The sequence below is a fragment of the Adiantum capillus-veneris genome, chromosome 26, assembly GCF_014529385.1.
Source record: "Adiantum capillus-veneris isolate H3 chromosome 26, ASM1452938v2, whole genome shotgun sequence".
Lineage (NCBI taxonomy): Eukaryota > Viridiplantae > Streptophyta > Polypodiopsida > Polypodiales > Pteridaceae > Adiantum > Adiantum capillus-veneris.
In genome coordinates, this window is record NC_140956.1 from 48,639,755 (window position 1) to 48,649,103 (window position 9,349).

Consider the following 9,349-nt stretch of genomic DNA (forward strand, 5'->3'; position numbering starts at 1 on the left):
TCAGTATCACCCCCTTTGCTTTAGTGCTTTGCTACTAAGCAGGGATCATTATGCCAAACCTGGTTGTAACATGGTGATCCCCAAGGTGGCAAAGTCTTGGGTCGGTGGTCATCGTGGTGTGAAGAGTAAGTATGTGTGTGTTCTGTAAATCATATGCTTACCTGCACTAAATGTGAGGTTGTTTGTAAGTATGTGCTATATTTCTCTGTTTTTGAAGAGGAAGAGGATGCTGCAACGGCTGGGCCCGATGGGAAAAATGGAAAGGCAGTCAAGGATGGACCGGATGCCACAAAATCTGCTGCAAGTCATGCATGGGAGGAAGATGAGGATACTGCACAGATAAGGGATGTTCTCCGGGATTTAAAGCATGGTGGTGTGGAAGGGAAAGGAGGTAAAGTGCCTCACATAGTGGAGATGGATGGATCAGATGCTTCTGCCAAGGGGCTTGAGGATCGAGTCACTAGCGAGGACAAGAGTAGGCAAAGGGAAGGTGCAAGGGAAGAGGCCACTATGGGGGAGGAGGACAAGAAGGGGGTTGAGGGGGAGGCCAAGAGGGGGGGTGGAAGCCAGGGATGAAAAATGTGCAGAGGATGCCAAGAAAGGGGATGACAGGGAGGCCAGGAAGGGGGAAGAGGCAAAAAAGGAAAAGGTAGTCAATGCGATGAAGCGGGACGGGCCCGAGGATGCCAAGAAGGAAGTGGCAGTGGAGGATGCAAAAGTGGACAGTACTGACGAGAGTGCGGATCCTAAAGCTGAAGATGCTGTGCAAAAGATGTCAGGTGATTCCACTAATTCGATGACCCTGTCGGAGCTTTTTAGTCTGCAAAGAAAGAAGTGTAACCGCACCTGTGACCAGTTTTCTTGTGCATGCAAGCTGTAGCCCTTCTCATATGCTTATTGGAATTTGCATAATGTGCTTTCCATTCTACCAATACAATCAACTTTTGGCCTTTGTCTTTCTTAGTTGTGTTCCAATGTAACTATTCACTATGGTACAATACAATTTTGCAGTGTTACTGCTCACTATGGTACAATGCAGTTTTCCAATGTTACACTTCTACAGTGCAATAAAGTACCCAATTTGGTACTGTATAGTACAATGCAATTTTCCAATGTTACACTTCTAGTGTGCAATATTGTACCACAATATGATATTGTATAGTACAAAGCAGTTTTCCAATGTTGCACTTCTACTGTGCAATATTGTACCACAATATGATACTGCATAGTACCCAATTTGGTACTGTAAAGTATCAACTTTGGTACAATACAGTATCAAATTCTGTACAGTACATTATCAAATTTTGTACTTCTTGTGTCATAGTGGTGCTCTGTTTTTTATATAATGTTTGCATTTTATATTTGCCACCACTCATTTGGAAAGTTGGTATTGTAGTACGATCTTGGTGGCAAGATGAGACACAACCAAACACAACACTTGCGGCTGATCTGGCTGCTAAACCTGGCCGACTGATTGTGCTTGACCTTAATGGTGTCTTATTGACAAGCTACACAGAGCTGCCAAAAGGCCTTTGGGTTTTGGCAGATGAGCTCCAACCACGGATCGTCCATGTCAATAGCTCGCTGGTTTGTTGTGTAAGGCCAGATGCTGACGAGTTCATATGAACGCTTGCTTCCTGCAGCATGTGAGGCAGAAGTATTTTGCAGGTAACAATGCCTTGAGTGCTTTAGATTTTAAGCTACTCAGACTTCTAACCGCCTTTATGGCATGGCAGGTATACTATCACAAGAAGACTGTGAGACCTGGCGGCAGAGTATGGCGGAGGTGCCGCACGTGCCCGACGTTGTGGCCAACAAGCCTGTTTTTTTGAAGAACCTACGGATAGTGTGGGCAAGGCACCCCCATTTTGATGCTAGCAACACAATACTGGTGGATGACAGCAGATACAAGTCGCTGAAAAACGACTATGAGAATTGTCTTGCCATTAGATCATATGAACCTGTCGTGGTTGAAAAAGATTATCCTTTTTACCTGCTGGACCATATTTTGCCCTGGTTGCAAGGATGGATACACGATCAGTACCCAACAACATACACTAGCAAAAACCCAATTTTTGACACACAAGATGATGTCTCTCCATACATTGCTGATTACTTCATACAGATGGAGGGGTACTCTTGCAGGTTAGATCCCCTTGACCTAGGAGATTCCTAAAGTGTTGTACTTGGTGAACTTGTGTATCATGTCACATAAAATGTAATGAGATTGCTGAACTTCGGTCCTTGAACCAAATTTGTATCATGTCGTGCAAATATATAATGGAAACCTACTATTTTTGTACACTGTCTTGGAGCTTGAACTGTAATGTCTCTTTTTTTTGTGTTGTCTAGTAGTTTCTAGTCTAAAAGCATCTTTTTAAAGATCCTTGACATTGGTGTTAATACAATGGTATCAGTAAGTACCACTACTGTATGTATCTGGGTGTTACACAGTACCTGATTTGGTACTCACAGTACCAACTTTTGGTACTTCCAAAGTACCAAATTGTTTGTTTGGTACTTGAAATGTACTGTCTTTTTTTGTGTGTTTTTTCTAGTAGTTTCTAGTCTAAAAGCAACTTTTTTAAGATCCCTGACATTGGTTTTAATACAATGGTATCAGTAAATACCAGTACTGTGTATCTGGGTGTTACACAATACCTGCTTTGGTACTGGTACTCACAGTACCAACTTTTGGTACTTCCAAAATACCAAATTTTCTGTTTGGTACTATTTGCTCTCTGTTATTGGTACTGTTAAGATTGTGTTACAGTACCCAGTTTGGTAGTCTGTAGTACCAACATTGTATGCCAAGGTTTCTTCATCATTAATAAAGATATCCCTTTCAGTATATCATTTTTTCTCTCATATATTTCATTATATACTTGTCATTCTCACATATGGCACAAAGATCCCTTCACTCCCCTATTTTTCACATGGTATTAGAGTAAAGGGAAAGTTTTAAGAGACAGTGAGTAATTGGAGACCCTATTGTGCATACTTGTATTTGGTAGCCTAGGGTTGCAGCTTGGATCCATGGTCTTGTGATTAAGCAAAGTTGGCTAAAGTACCAAATTTTGGTACTTCTTGTCATTATTTTGGTACTGATTAGCACCCTTTTGGTACTAGTTAGTTATTTTAGTTCTGGTTAGGGGCAAGTCTTAAGAGACAATCAGTAATTGGAGACCCTGTTGTGCCTACTTGTATTTTGGAAGTGAAGGATAGAAAGAACAACAATAAACCATGAAGGAAAAAAGATATATTTTGACCAAGAGGAAAAGCATGGACTTGCCCACTTAGGGGTTTTGGCATTGTGTAACTTCAAGTATCATGGATGCACCATCATCACTATCATCATCATCATATGGCATGCTATTGTATATGTTCTCATATACTTCATCAGATAACTTGAACTGATTAGGGAGTCCAACAATAGGCTCCATCGAGAAACGTATGGCCCTTACAAGATGTGAGTAGATCATGACTACAAGAGTAGGGGATTGGAGGGAGCTTTTTTTTATGAATGGACTGTCTAGCAAAATTATTGAAAAAGCTCTCTCTATTAAGTTTGTCTTAAATTCCCTAATCCTATGCAAAAAGCTCCCTCCACCAAATGAGTGAAAGCCACTCATCACACACTCCATATAACTTCTATTTGCCAATGTAACTTCTCTCTCTCTCTCTCTCTCTCTCTAAACAGAGACATGATGCCTCCATTGCATGATCCAACGGGTCAAACGTATGAAAGAGAAGCAATCTAATGGAGCGGAGTGTGTAAATCAAGCCTGCTGGTGTTGTGCCAAGGTACAATCAAAAGAAATGCACTTCTTTCCATGAAATTAGTTTGATTTTGCACCCCATCACCTAAAATTATGCTAGCACATCAACAAACATCGCTATAGAGTGGCAATTGACTGGTTGCATGTCTTATATGCTCAGTGCATAAGACCAACACAATCCATTGGGTCAAAAGCATGAAAAAGCAGCGATGTAATGGTGGGTAGTATGTAAAGTAGGGCTATTGCTGTGGTGTTGAGGTAAATGACAAGCAGTGCGCTTCTTTTCATGGCATTTGGATTAACGTCGCCACCATCACCCAAAATTGTGTCACCACACCGCATACACCACTATAGAGGGTCGTTGGAGGTCTTATGTGCTCAACACATAAGACCAACATGATCCATCGGGTCAAACACATGAAAGAGAAGTGCTCTAATGGTGGGTAGCATGTAAATCAAGGTTTCTGTTGTTGTGCTCAGCGTATAAGACTAAACAAGAGCATAAAGAACATCTAACACCAAAGAAGAGCATACTAAACATCTGACACGAGTGTTCAAAACAATTCACAAACACCAAAATGATGATCAGCAGAAAGAAGAGGAGGTCTTATGTCCTAAGCGTAGAGAGAGAGAGAGAGAGAGAGAGAGAGAGAGAGAGAGAGAGAGAGAGAGAGAGAGAGAGAGAGAGAGGAGAGAGGACGAATCACGATATGAGAGTTGGGAACTTGCGAGTGGCAAGCTCAACTACCAAGAAAGGGCAAACACAGTCAACTCCAAGTAAACATTACCACTCTGGCCCTCTAAATATGGCGCTCAGGTGCGTACACCTTCCCAATATCTCTCTTACAGTTCACAAAAATGGCTACAGGGTGGAAGCATGATTAGGTGGTACACTTTTATGGGTTGAAAGATTTTTTTAATAGCCACTTAATAACTATGTCATTAGCAGTTAGCGCCTTTGAAATATTGGATTCAAAAAATACTAAAAAAGAACACCAAAGCTCGTACGTGCGAGAGAGGTCCCAGAAGGTCGTACTTGCATGGGAGGTTACCACAGGTAGCACACTGAGCGCATTCATGTAGCTTCTCTTCGTCTCAAGCAAGAAGCAATAGTAGCAGGGCACGCAGCTGCAGGGCAACATGTCTCTCAGGTTCTCTCTCGCTCTCTGAGGCAGGGTGGTCAATATCTGCCATCCATCTCTCTCTACACACACACACACACACACACATGCACAGCTGAAAGTATTGCATGTTTGAAATAGGGTAGCTTAGTCTCAAGCTTGTTACCTTTGATTGGACATGTTTTGCTTGCTTTTTCCCCTATCACCATTACAAGGCTTCATGTCCCAATAGCTTCACTACCCAACCGTGACCATTGTATGTTTCTTTTTCAGTTTCATTTTGTTCCATGATGCATGGACACAGGTATGAACACACACACACACACACACACACACACACACACACACACACACACACACACACACACACACACACACACACACACACAGAGTCTTGTTTCAGCATTAGGATTTGTTATTGGTGCAAAAATCCTTCCTCTTAGGAGATTTTATCTGTTATTAGTTACTTCTTGTGGTGAAATGATGATTAAAAATGTCCTTTTGATGGGTCATTTAATTATAAAACTGGTTTTATATGTATATTTTAGGTGGAACCCACCTCCATTTACTAGAATCCATCATACAAAACTTTGCATGTCAAGACAAGACTTCCATGAAGTCTACAACCTCAGCGTGGACGGGGTTGACAACCCACACTTGATGGATGTTACAGAGAAAGACTGGTTGTCCGTGTTCACGATGCTACAAACCAAAGGGCAGAATGTGAAGCTTCAAACCATACGGTCAGAGCTTTATGATAAATTCATGATTTTGTATCAGATGGTTTACCAGGAGTTACCTATAAACGGTGAGTGTGTTGCCTGGTTTGCCAAAGCATTTGCATTTGAAAATTGCCAGAGGGCGGACTTGTCTCTCGACAAGTCCAAATACCGGGTAGCTTGGGCTATTGTGGCTGAGAACTCAGTTACTCGACTGGGGGCACATAAGCAAGGGCTCTCCAACAAGATGTCCAGAGTAATGACGCACATGATTGATGGGAAAACAGGGTGCAAGTCAGTATTGGTAGCTCAATCATCGAAGGTGAGTATGGATACATCAAATAGTCGGGATGTAGAGCTGGCACAGATCATGCGGTCAGATTTACAAGCTAAAGTTAGGCAGCTTGAGAGTGAAATAGGGCAGATCTCTAAAGAAATGCAGCAAGCACAAGTGTAAGTGCAGGTTCAATAAAAGGCAGGCACTTTCTTGAAACAGTTACGGGAAGCACGAGAAGAATTAGCCATGCTTGAGGCTAGTGGCAATGTGCCGTTGGAGAGGGTGATGACGTTGCAAGCTGTGATCAGTGCTAACGTGCAAGTTCTCAGTGTTCTTGGTGTCGCAGAGGGTGGCACGTCTAAAAACAATGATGTTGCAGCCATACAGGTTGATTTGCAAACACCAAGAAGATATTGTTGTTCCTCTTATTTTGTGTTTGAACAGTTTTGCTGAATTTTTTTGTCCGATACAGGAGAGGTTGCAACAAAAGAATGTGCTCTTGGCGAGACTCAAAAATCAGGATGCTTTTGTTGGCAGTGCAATTTTACAATTGAAACAGGGCAAAGCACCTGTATTCTCTCCATCACCTCCAATCATGTCAAATGTACGTTGAGGCGTTATATTTATTGATGAGCCGTGCACAGCCTGTGGCTTGGAACTTCAGGATAAAATACTGGTGGGTGTTTGCATGCTACCATGCCAACACCCCTATCACAATTTTTGTTTTGCAACTTTGTCCCCGCTGAGTGATTCCTGCTTGGCACCGGGATGCGGCATAGAGATCCTGCTTTGGTGAAGAAGATGTTTGGTGCAGAGACAACGTCCGTGGCAGAAGAAAAAGTTACTCTAGTAGGTATGTTCCCAATTCTGGTTACTCAAGCTCCAAAGGAAGGAAAAGTTGTATTATACCCAAAAGTATTAGTAGTAAGCTCTATTAGTAGACAGTAGCTGTCAAATAGTTGTATTAGTAGTAAATTATATTAGTAACCAATAGTTGTCAATAGCTTGTAATTAGTGGTAAGCTGTCAAATGGCTTGTAATTAGTAGTAAGCTGTATTATTAACCAATTGCTGTATTAGGTACAGCTATGAGTTAGCTATTTGATAGCTATTGGCTACTAATACAGCTTACTGTCCAATTGCCAATAGCTGCTTATCACAAGCTTTTAAAAAGCTATTAGATACAGCTTTAAACCAGCTATTAGTTTGTCAATGGCTTCCATAGGTAGTGGGTGATAGCTATCTGCTAGGTTTAGAGAGAGCTACTAGCTGGTAATAGCTACTTGGCTCTTGTTAAATAGCTCCAGAATAGTTGTTAATTGTGTGAGTAAATACTTTCTCACTCACTAGTGGCCAGTATTCCTAGCTATTAGAATTTGATAGCTCTCTAATAGATGGGTACTAGCTATTACATATCTGCTGGTCCCGAAGCTTTTGACCAGCTATGAGGTAGCTATTGATTTTCGTAGCTGTACAATAGCTATTGATAGTGTGTAGATATTATAGATCCAAACTTGGCTAAAGTTGCTTCTCAGACAGCTTTTGACCAACTATTAGGTAGCTATCATCTGCCATAGCTAGTGGGTGATGGCCTATTAGTTGGCAGTACCTATTTGACCTATTATTAATAATTGTGTGACAGAGCTTTTAATCAGCTATGAGTTAGCTATTGGCTTCCATAGCTAGTGGATGATAGCTATTTTCCACAACTAGTGGGTGATAGCTATTTTGCAGGGTTGGAGAGCTATTAGCTGGAAGTAGCTATTGATCACAGCTACTGTCTTCCACAGCTAGTGAGTAATAGCTTTTTGCCAATTTTGGAGAGCTATTAGTTGGAAATAGCCATCTAAAGCTGTTATTAATAGCTGTTTGATAGTGCTTATAACCAGCTATTAGGTAGCTATTGCATGTCATAGCTATTAGGTCAAAGCTATTTGCCTGGTTTTGAGAGATATCAGCTGCTAGTAGCTATCTGGCCAACTACCAATGGCTGCTTGACAGACAGCTCAGAACCAGCTATCAGGTAACTATTGTCTTCCATAGCTATTGGGTTGGGCAATAGCTATTTGGAATGTTTTGAGAGCTATTAGCTGGAAGTAGCTATCTCACCAGCTATTAAGAAGCTATTGTCTTCCACAACTAGTGGGTAATAGCTATTTGCCAAGTTTTCATAGCTTTTAGCTATTTTAACCAGCTATTAGGTAGCTATTATGTAGGTATTAACCAATTATTGGGTAGCTATTGTTTTTCATAGCTAGTGGGTGATAGCTACCTATTGTGTAGGTATTAACCAGCTATTGGGTAGCTATTGTTTTTCATAGCTAGTGGGTGATAGCTACCGGCTGGTAAAAGCTACTTTCTGCTTGTTAAATATCTCCACATTAGGTGTTGATTGTGTGGTATACACTCTTATTGACTATGTGGCCAGTATTGCCTAGTTATTTACAACCAATTGCTGCTCAATAGCTTGCAAGAAGATAGGCTATAACTGCTTCTCAGAAATCTTTTTACCAGTTATTAATAGATGCCTAGCAGATAGCTCTAACCAGCTAGTGGGTGATAGCCATTTGCTAGGTTTAGACAGCTATTAGCAAGCAAATGCTACTTGATGCTTGTTAATCAGCTCCCTAATAGCTGTTGACTGTGTGTGGTAAATCTTTTCTCGTTCACTATGCAGCAAGTATTTCTAGTTGTTAACAACCAAAAGCTGTCCAATAATTTGTTGAAAAGTTTGACTTTGTTTCCAAAAGGTTGACTTCCTTTTTTAATTGTTGTTTGGCATCTTTTTGTAACAGCAGCTGATCATACTCTCCACAGAGGAGTTTCACACAGCGAGCAAACTTTTGCTAGCAATCTCATTTTTGAGCGAGTCCCACCAGGTATTGCTATCATTCAACATTGAATTTATCAACTTTTCTTATACCAAGATCACTTAAAAGACCAAGATGAATTATTATCAAATCCATTCAATTGACACCAAAGAGAGGACATTAAAACTATGAATACAAAACAAAATGAAAACATAATTATGCCAAATAATAGAGGACCTTATAGCTATGAATAGGAAAAAAGTGCAAACACGTAAACATGTCGATAACAGAAGACAATAAAACTATACATAGGTAAACATTTCAATAACACCATACTTTGTCAATGTTTCATGTGACAATAAAACACTATTATGACTAATGCTTGCACTGAGGGTTGTACAAAAGTGAATGCCATACCAAAAGAACCATGAAACTTATGGTGAATCATGTAGGTACCTTATGTATGCTCACTTCTATAAATAGACACAAATTCTTCAGAGGTCTTAAAAAATTTGACATTCCTATGATTTGAGTGGGCTTTAGCACTTCGGGGAAAATATAAAAAATTAGACCCAAAAAACCCTTAAAATCAACCCACGAATTGATTTTGGGGTGTTCCAACACCTGGAGAGGGAGAAAAAATG

The 9,349-nt window shown here is 40.7% G+C and overlaps 1 pseudogene; it reads left to right on the forward strand.

Moving 5' to 3' along the window:
* The first annotated feature begins 5,513 nt into the window (after window positions 1-5,513).
* On the forward strand, window positions 5,514-6,091 carry LOC147423398 (uncharacterized; annotated as a pseudogene).
* Window positions 6,092-9,349: the final 3,258 nt, after the last annotated feature.